At 40.5% G+C, this 10,697-nt stretch overlaps 1 protein-coding gene and 1 pseudogene across 5 annotated transcripts in view; both read left to right on the forward strand.

The window, feature by feature from the left end:
• LOC105558773 (potassium voltage-gated channel protein Shaker) overlaps positions 1–10,697 on the forward strand; it is a 127,310-nt gene that overhangs the window by 38,196 nt on the left and 78,417 nt on the right. The gene's annotated exons all lie outside the window — the stretch shown is intronic.
• LOC105558775 lies at positions 2,950–6,875 on the forward strand (annotated as a pseudogene).

The following is a 10,697-nucleotide window of genomic DNA, read 5'->3' on the forward strand; positions in this document are numbered from 1 at the left end:
GTGATTGGTCGAGCCCGCGAAAGCTCCTTTTCGAGGATACCAAACCCCGTCGCTCGTCACGCAAATATATACGTACAACAGGCGAAACTGACTTAGACGAAGGGCCGAAAACTTGCGAGAGAGATCGTGGATGCTGCATACGCGGTATCTCCATCCAGATTTCTCCGTCACGTGGCGACGGGTGGGTAGAGGGAATGATTGGTGCGAGAGTATAAAAAGTTGCCCGAAACGCGCGAATCTTTGATCCGAGTAGCTAGTTCGTTTGGTAGCCGACGCAGGTGTTTTTAGATGGCACGAGCGAGTATCTTCGAAGGAAGAGAGTGGGAAGGATCAAAATATGGGGGGGGGGGCGAATAGAAAAGATTTCTTTCTAGGAAGTTATATGAAATGAGATTGTTGCATGAACAACTGGAAGTTTCATCATTTATAAATGCAAGTACGTGTGTGAGAGAGGATGGGTACGTGATAGCTTTATCAAGTTCACTTTCATCGCGAAGAGATTCACTTTTCATTTCATTGAGCAGTTAATAATATTTCAAAGCTTGTAACATTTAAGAGACCCTCTTGATCGATTATCCGCTTCTGCTCGAGTTTTTGGCCAAGTCAGTCGCGTTTGTCAGAATACATCAAAGAGTCTTTGTGTAGCTTGCTCTCATCAATTCGAGAGAGTCGGAGAGAGAGGGGGGGGGGGAGAGGTACTTTAGATGAAAATACGCCTTCCTTCGTTGTTTTTGTCTCGAACAGGGGGTGGCGCAATTCTTAACTCAGAGCAAACCATAGACAACTCGCACCTGGGGATTTAACGATGTAAAACCATCAAGTTAACGAAGCCAAATCGTCCTAGTTGCACAAAGTTAGTGAGAACAGTTTATCTTTTTAAACCGTACTACGACTGTAACGATCGAAAGTTGAATTACGAGTTCCACTTACGAAGTACAGTCAGCGCGGATGACTTTGTACTACTGAGCGTTATCCGCGGATCTACTTCTTACGCTCTATTTTTTTGAGAACAACATAAATGCTCGTGATCTTATTTAAAATTGAAGCTCACCTTTGCACTGCAAATTGCAGGTAACTCTTTGCAGGGATTTAAATTGCCAATAAATAAGATTTAAATAGGTATGGCATATCTTACATGTGCAACACATGTATAGCCTACATAAAAAAATATAGTTTTTTTTACATGTGTGTCATTTTGTATCATCGTGTAAATTAATTTTAGGGAATTGTTAACAATTTTTTTAGGTCATACAGTTACAATGGGATATTAATTGATTCATTTTATCTTACATCTAGAAATCACTTGGAATTTTCATATTACGAGTCATTCGCGCGTCGACTTAGTTTCTCAACCCCATAAAATTGCGAGCGTGCTAATATGGCGTTACGTTTTTCCTCAAAACAGTTTCGCTTTATTTTTAAACACCTTTGGTGTGGGACGCACGATTGCCTGGAATCGTCGCGTTCGTCTTTGAATCGGGGTTAGCGTGCCAGGTGAACCTCATTTTCTGGTATTGACCAGACGTTCGTGGTGCTTTGCGGCACCGCCATCTTGCAACTGTCGGCGGAAGCGTTCTAGCGATTATTTCCCTTGTGGTAGATCAGGAAAACTTGGAGGAGAGTAATTTTTTTCTGTTTTATTCCGCAATTTTTATCGTGTTGCTGACGACGTGACACATCTCTGTGGTCGTTGAGCATTTTTAGCGCCAAAAAAAAGAAAGCCAAAATGCATTTCGATCCCCTAACGGAAAAGGTTGAGTTCCGTGAAGGTCTAGTTCGATTTCGTAGATTAAACGCATTTATCTTCCGTGATCAAATACAGTGGTCACAAGCGAACTTGGGCAGAATAGATTGGCTGATCGCCAACTCGATCAGCGGGCTAAGTCCAACCACGTGTTTTACTCTCGTTGTTACAAGCTTGCCAACCATCGATCGTCTCGTTCCGCCAGCAGCTTTTTCCTTCGCTCTTGATTCATTTCGCAATCGAGCGTTTTATCCTCATTGTCATCTTCACGTGTTTAATCAGCTGATGTTGTGCTACCCAACAGCTTGCGCTTGGCTCACGTGGAATATTTTGGGGATGATAGTGGGCACAGAAAGTAATTGATTGCCATCAATCGTCATCATTATATTGTTTTTTATTTCAAAACTTTTTTGCAAGAAAGATAAGTTTTAAATTATACAATTGCCGTGTTAATTTAATTTGAAGATATCAATCACGATACAAACTCTGAATTTCTCTCCACTTTAGCGCGCTCGCATGATTCAACTTCAACGTTCCCGGTTTTTGAAGTCGAAAAATATGGAATATTGGCAGACGAATGTGCTTTCTAATTTTTTAAAATTCTCTTCTTACTTCGAGATTAATGTTGATTGGAATTTTTCTTTCAAATTTTCATTCATTAGGACTTATTGTTGGCGCAATGAAACTCTAATTGAAAGTACTTTGAATGAAACGCAACACCAGTCTCAGAATGCACGGAAACGTAAGGATAATCATTCATTTGCTATTGGCTGCAGTAAGTTGATATTATCCAAGCAGCGAGGGGAAAAAAGCGGGGAAAAATGGAGAGGGAGAAGTAAGAAAAGTGTTTACGAATGGGGAGTAATTATTCGTGCGTGGCTACGGAAGGTTAGCTATCAGATCGGCGTGTCGGCTCGCTCGCACACCCTCCGCCGACTAATCGGGGTTATCCCACTGCCCCTGTTCCACTCCAAGTGTTTCCCTCTCCACGAGCCTTCTTGACCGCTCGTGTGTACTCGCCCGCCAGCGTCTCGTGATCTGCAGTGCTGCCACCAATTGACTCCTTCGAAAATCAGAAACGTCATACGCGAGGGGCTGGGGGGTGGGTTTCCAGTGGCATGTTGGAATCGAAGATAGCGTGTTCACACGAATGGATTGAATCGTCGGGCTTTCCACGTTCAACACTAAACCTTTCTCGGTAACCTCATAATTAATTTTCCAACTGTGACATACACACAATCATGTCAATCGGTTTCATGTAACGGCGGACTGGTTTATCGATGATCAAGTGCACTTTCAGCACAGCAGACGAAGCCGCGGTCGTGACTCGGTGTGTACTACGGAATTTCCCCTCCTGTTTCCATCGAGTCGTGTCACCTTCATGCGTAAATCTTACCTCGTTGTTTCCCCACGAAATCGACCAGCCTCTGTCCCTATTACGTTCGATTCACTGAAAACTGTAGCCACCACCCTTTCCCGAATTTTCGTACGTTGTTGCATCGTACTTGACATACACACGCCGCGGTGCTGCCATCGCGCGGCCGAAGCAAGGGGGCGTATCACACAGGGATGCGGGAGGATGCGAAGGGTGCACCGCATCGCGTTAAGTGAGTCGGCGTGATCGCGGGGCGGAAGCAGGATCGCGTCTCAGCATCAGTTGTCGCGCGCACCCACCCCTCCCTGTCGTAGGGCCGCTCTTGGCCGTCCTCGTGTTTCCCTTCCTCGCTCCTTGCCCGCGAGCACACGCGTGCCCTCCACCCCTTCCGACAATTGGATGAGTGGCGCGTGCGAGCCAGGGCGAGAGAGACAGACAAGTCAGTCAGTAGTGACGCGTGCATGAGGCCGGACAAGCCGGCGTGCCGGGTTCCGTCCCGGCTACGCGGCGGCACGTCCTTGGGTCCTTCGTCGTGGTCATTTTCGCCGCGTTCGCAGAGCGCACTACGGACCGGTGATCGTAGACTCGAGAGGTACAGGAGCCGTGAGTCGGCGCCGACCGAGAGCGAGCGGAAGGTGCGCGAAATCGTCGGCAGGGGCAGTCACGGAGATCGGAGAGGTGGAGTCATCGCGGGCGGCGATCATCGCGGGTTTGAATGGGTGGGCCGGGCGCCGGTAGGGTTACCAGGCACGAGCTGAACGCGGTGCCCCAGAGCCACGTCGGTCACGGGGAACGTGCCCTTGGCGAGCCGCCAGCATCATCAGGCTGCCGTTGTCACCCTCCGGAGAGATCATCCGGCAGCACCGTTCGCCACTCCGCCCAGCAGCTGCCACCCTCGCCGCCGCCGCTCACCTCTCTGCACCTCGGCAGCAGCAACGGCACTGTCTGTGCCGTCATCAGCGGCAATAACAACCCCGCTGTCACCACGAATCCGGGCGACGGTAAGGCCAAGAAGGCGGCCGCCATGTCTTCGCCGCCGAAACACCGCAGGGGCTTCGACCCCAACGACCCGGCGGCGGAATATCACCGCTATCGTCGCGTTAAGACGAAGCAGCGGTGAGTGCATTCACCTGTGATATCGATTGTTTCTCTTTCGATCCACTGGAAGGCTGACATTGACAACCGGCTGATATATCGTGCCTAACCCGTTCCTTTCTCACGTCTTCTGCCGAATACGTTCCCTCGATCCTCCTCGCTACTCCTGTACACGTAGTCACAGGTGGATACCCAGGTAGAACATAAAACTCATAATGACATCATTATGACATCACTTAAAAGTCATTTTGGAAAAATCGTAATGATCTCATTTGATACATTTTTGGCTATGTTTTGGTGACTTATTTATGATATCATAGTGACTTTAATATGACCTCCAAAAAGAAGAACATTATCTCAAATTGATTGATACACGAAATTTATTTGCATTATACATATTATTAGCGAGTATACATATTATTATAAATAACTTTATTATAAATAATAATAAACATTATTGCACACAAAATGTAGTACTTTAAGAGATCATGTGTTAATGATGTAAAAATTAAAATAAAATATTTATTTTTAATGGGAAAGCAACTTAAAAAAACTGCGCGCGCATAACAGAAAATTTAAAAAAATAGAAGTAGTTCAAAATAGAAATTCTGACAGTCATATTAGAATAATATAAGTACATCATGTTAATATAAAAATTAACAAATTCTTCTTTAATTATCTCTTTTAACTCTTTTTTAACTATAACGTAAAAGTACCAATGTTTGAATATGTACTTAAAATCTATGATTCTTTGTGTCCTCTTTAAATCAATTTTCAATCATTTTTGTTTGGGTAACTTTTAAGTGATGAATTAAATCATGATGACGTCATTATGACGTCATTATGAGTTTTATGTTTTACCTGGGTTTTGTCGTCTCTTTGGGTCTTTTCTTCTTTCGTAGTCGGTCAATTTTTGCAATTTTTTTTCTCTCTCGAATTTATATACTCCATTTTACATCAATTTTTGCGTCCAAGTTTCTTTTTATAAATGTTAACTTCAATTCAAAATATCTATTCTCTCGAATCTTTGGAATATACAGGGTGTACTGAAACCACCGGATATCCTTTTAATAACAGATTTTTTAGAAAATTTTAAGACGAAAATTTTAATACAAAAATGTCGACGGTATAATAGTTTTTAAATAATAAGCGATTATATCTCACAAATGATAGGCCTGAGATTTCGCGCGCTCAGGCACGGCGACATGACGAGCGATAAAAGGGTTCATATGAATGTCGCCCTTTTTAGCACAGTAACAACCTTCAAGGTAACTGATATTGATCGATAACTTTGACAGCTGCAACACTTGGAAGTTACAACACGTTGCAAACTTCTACTTGAATTAAATAAGAAGGGTGACAATCGTAGGAACACTTTTATCACTCGTCGTGTCGCCGTACCTGAACGCGCGAAATCTTAGGCCTATTATTGGTGAAATATACTCGCTTATTATTTAAAAACTATTATAGCCTCGACGTTTTTGTATTCAAATTTTCGTCTTGAAATTTTCTAAAGAATTTGTGATTAAAAGGATATCCGGTGGTTTTAGTACACCCTGTATAATTTGACTATGTGTGTACAGCCAAGTTAGCGAGTTTGCGCTCTTGTTACCGGGATCTTTTCGGGAATGCCGGTTTAATCGAGAAACTGTCTACGTCAACGTGGAACGGTCGGATCCAATACCCTTCCTCTTCTCTTTCCGTGCGATCCATCGAGTGTCGTTAGATACCTGGAATGGAAATGCGTATTCCCATGTCGGAGTATCACTGGGAAATACGCGCTCGCAGTGACTCACGTGTTTTGTCGGTCCAATAAATTTCTTATCGATACCCGCGGTTATCCTCACGCGTGTGTGTCCTGTTTCTTTCATTTTTCGATGACTCATTATGTGAAATGAATCGGCCGCGCGACAAGTGCCGACAGCAATTTATGAGAACACGATTGATCGCAGGAATTGAAGCATGATTAACTGACGAAACCCAAATTCCGCCCTCCCTTCCCCATTCTCCCTCATTTTTTTGGCGTTTGTCTACTGTCCCTGTCACACAGCTTCCATTGATGCCGAATGCACAATGTTCACAGAGGCTTTGTATGTTCCACGTCGTGTGTGACCTTCGGCGACGGACACAGACCTCCCCGAGATCCCTCGACACATCCACCAGCACAAGGCATTATAAAACACACACAAGCTTGCGATGTTCGATGTTGGACCGCTTACTGATTGAACCCCCGCCGCTGCAACGTGACGAAAGTACGATCACATGATAATAAAAAAAGAAAAGAAAAAGATACATTACCCTGCGAAAATAAATCCAGCGAAATTCTTCCTGAAGCACCTTATGTTATTAGCATGATAATATCGTGTTAAGGAGCGATATAGTGGATCCGATATGTGAAATATAGTATATGAATACATATGAAATAAGTGAACCCCGATGTATAGATAATATAGAGGCGATATATAAAATAATAGAGATCGTATGAAATATAGGATATACAAAGTAATCCAATCGATCGGTAGAGTTGTAGTACGGTAATACTGGGTGTCAACCTAATTTATACCGTCTCTTTCAGCCATACGTTGTTTAATTGATATACAAAAGGGAGAAATGAGTCGAATGTACTTTATGCATGAAATATGAATAAAATAAATGTCGAGATGGTGCGAAATTAATAATTTCCAAATCGCTCATTGTACCTTGATCGGAGCTTGGAATGCGCTGCCATAGAATGGGGAAACTTGCACCTTGAGGGAAAGAGCTTTACACGCACTGCCAGGTTATCAATGTCTCGGTGCGAATGCTGCGTTTCGCAGCGAGCGACCCGCGGAATGTTTTGCTCGGTGTCTCAGCTCCGAAAGAGATTGGCTTCTGCTTGGAAGATATACGAGGAGACACTGGAAAAATAAAATGAGCGCTCTTGCCAACCACCTGCCACCTCTTTTTCTATTGCTCGTGCTACGAAAAATATCCTGCCATCCCCTAGTGAATTTTATGTTTCAGCTAGTTTGCCAGCGTGTTCGAAACACCGATGGTTCGTTGATTTATTAATTGAAGAATCAAGTGTATGAGGATGCGATAAATACTCGTATATTGTATTTACAAGACACTTCGTGCCTGTGGCCACGTAGGATTCGAGCCAATGTTATAAAAATATACCTTTTATGGCTATATGAACAATTGCTTCTTCAATTATTATAATTTTGTCAATTCGAAGGCATCAGCGACGCGTTGTTCGTTCCGAGCATATATTTGCACTGCGAGAATGCATGGTCCCATCAAAAGTTTGCACGTGAGATGTGACGAGACGATGTTGGTGCGAATAATTATTTGTGCGAGTGTGTGCCTTACAAACTTAACGACATTGTCACATAAGGTTAATGCGATACTAAGGATACTGTGGTAAGAACAAATTGCAAACTCTATCTTGAATGTGGATTTAACCCCTTGTGCAAATATTGCCATCTTTGTACACGTGGCAAAAGAACAAGTTATTGCGTGTATGAATTCGTTCGTTTACTAGCCCTACCGGAAATAATTCTACAAAATTCCACAAAAAAATATACTGCCAGATTCTAAGAAATTCTACGTAAATTTATAAAGTGTTATAAAAATCAACATGAAAACGCTAGAATTGGAACACTTTTGTTGACTTTTGTAATATTCTACAAGTAAACAGATGTTTTATTTCTTTAGGATTTTGTTGTTTCTCCAAGATTTGAAACTAGTAAAGTTTTGTACTAATTTTTACAAAATATTTTCATGAAATACTACTTGCAATAATTTCTTGATTTGAGAACATTGTGATTTGTTGTACTGTTTCGTAGATATTTTTACAAAAAAATTAATGTTTCTACAAATTTCTATTTCAAATCAAGTTTTTGTAGTTATTTATAGAAATTTTTTCCACTAGGAAGGTAATAAAGATTATTCTAATGCAAAGGAAAACTCTAATTGATTGTAAGATTGATCAAATATTCTTAACCGGCTAGACGGATGGTTAGAATAGATAGCTTCCGGTCGATAAATATAAATGGGACGATTATTATTAGAGAAAGCACTCTAGAGTTTCATTTACCTCGTTAGAAAATTTCAGGAATTTACTTTCCTCGCAAAATTATCATTCATTTCTTATTCCATTCTTTTTAATGTAAGAAACATTACACGTTTCTCTCGTAACAACGGCAATAAGTCGTGTACTTTTTCGTTTCATAATTGCGTTAGTAAGACGCTGATATGAAAACAGGCTGTTACAATAGAAGACAAGATCTGTGCAACGCTTTTACACTTTATAACTTCAAGGAAACTGTAACGAGAGCAAATAAGTTTGCTAATATACATGCGTCAGATCGCATTATTTTGATGCCGAGTAAGTTTTTCCAATGTTGATCTTTTAAAGATTGTTAAAGTTCACCAATCATTGAGGTTCACATGTAAGAGACGTGTGATCAGTTAGATAAATCTCATCTCTACGCCTACTTCACGCTTCAATTTAATGTTATACTGATATCGATAAGTATATTTAGTATACCTTACTTAATTATACGCAGCTAACTGAACTTTAAATTAGAATATCATTATTTAATTCCACTGAAGTAGTTGAAAGGTTACCACATTTTTTCCGTATTAACGCGTTTCATCTATTTGTCCATTTTACGTATCGTTGCGCAGGTTCCTTTTTATCACATTTCATCTATCGCATCGCATCACGATTACTCTGCCGGATGAACTTTATCCCTCGTCTTTCTTAATTGCGTTTCGCGATTGATTCCGTTCCATTTTTCTCTCTCCTTTTTTTTTACGTCGTCCTGCTTTTTTCGTGGTGATCCTCCTTTACTCGTGACGTCGGGACGTAAATTAAATCTTGCGCATGAGCCTCGACACGAATCTGGAGCGAAAGAAACACGGCCATCTATTCCACGATTACATTCTCACTGTTAGCGTCATTTCTTTATTTTTGCATTTGCCATTATTAAATTTATTGTTTTTATATATAATAAATCCTTCTTTATATCAATCTTTTATGTCTAGCGAAACATGTACATATATTCTAGCGCATTTAAATAAACTTATTTCGAGTGAGCCCTTTAGTAAAAAAATTATTGCGATAAATATTAGATAAAATAAAGAAAATATTTGTGCAAAAGCACGTAATAATTGTACGATTAGATAATATAGTACTGAAGATGTATTCTTTTTGATACATACGGCATCGATTCCCTTTACGGGACATTAATGAAAAATTAATCCCGAAGTTGGTGAACAACGAAGTTGAGCTTATTATTGCTCACCATTATATGAATGTTCGATAATGCCGAACCGCGACATTTATGCGAGGTTCACCTAAATATAAACGTCTAGACCACTTATATAAGCACGTGCTCTGTACGTGACAACTTACATCTCTTCGCGTCCCTGAACATTTGGAAGCCCTTTAAAAGCCTTTGCCTTATAAACTGTATTGATGAAAGGTATGCAGAGCCGACAGCAGTGGGCTTTATGTCTCGGAACTTTCAAATAGCTCTTTATCAAAGCTGTTGAAACACGTGTACATGAAGTGTACATAGAGAAGACAGGTTTGTTGTATATTCTGTGCTGTTGTAGCATGTAGTGCTGTTAATTATTTATTATACAGAGAAAAAAAATGTATCTACCATACTAATTTTAGTTGCTCAAAAGAATTCGGTTGGGTATGTAAATTTATTTGCTGTAATAATAAATTCTTTTGTTGTAGTAACAGAAACGTATCTATTAGACTAGTTTGCTTTAGCAATAAATTTGTATTTCTGTAAATGAAAATTTAGCATCTTTGAACGAAAAACGAGTTTGCTGTGGTATCAAATATAATTGGCCTTGTGAAACTAAGGTTAACTGCTTTTACATCTAATATGTAACAGCATGCTATATGTTTTGTGGCAGTGAAATTCTTTTCTTTCTGTGTGAACAAGATTTTAAGTACCGCATACAAATTTATTTAACGTTACTTAACTATTTAAATAATAATATAAAATGTAATAAATCCCGAGATATCTTTGCACTGCTTTATTCAAAATAAATTATTAGAATTTCGTTTGAAGTAACTTCGTGAATTGAAAATGTTCGTACGTACACGCTTTTACGTTTGGACTTGGAGAACTGTAAATTTGTGGACGACGTAGGCGAAATTTAACAAAATCAATTGGTTTGGTTTATTCGTGGATGGCATGAATAGAAATACACCTGGGATCCATTCAATATCCTCGTCTATCTTGCGAAGTGTCTGAAGTGATCATTACGTATTTGTGATTTCTTCTTTGTCGTATATTTTCTGTAAAGTACGAAGGGAGAATGCGCTTGTTAATGCTTGCAACGCGTACAACTGTAGCCCACTATTTATGTTCGTTGAACCGTTGGTACGAATTCATAGCATTATGCTCGATACAAAGAGCTTTGAATGATTGACTGTCATATTTGTCCCTAAAAATAATGCGCTACAATTAACTT

The sequence above is a fragment of the Vollenhovia emeryi genome, unplaced genomic scaffold (genome assembly GCF_000949405.1).
Source record: "Vollenhovia emeryi isolate VEMERY1.0 unplaced genomic scaffold, V.emery_V1.0 DF939313.1, whole genome shotgun sequence".
Lineage (NCBI taxonomy): Eukaryota > Metazoa > Arthropoda > Insecta > Hymenoptera > Formicidae > Vollenhovia > Vollenhovia emeryi.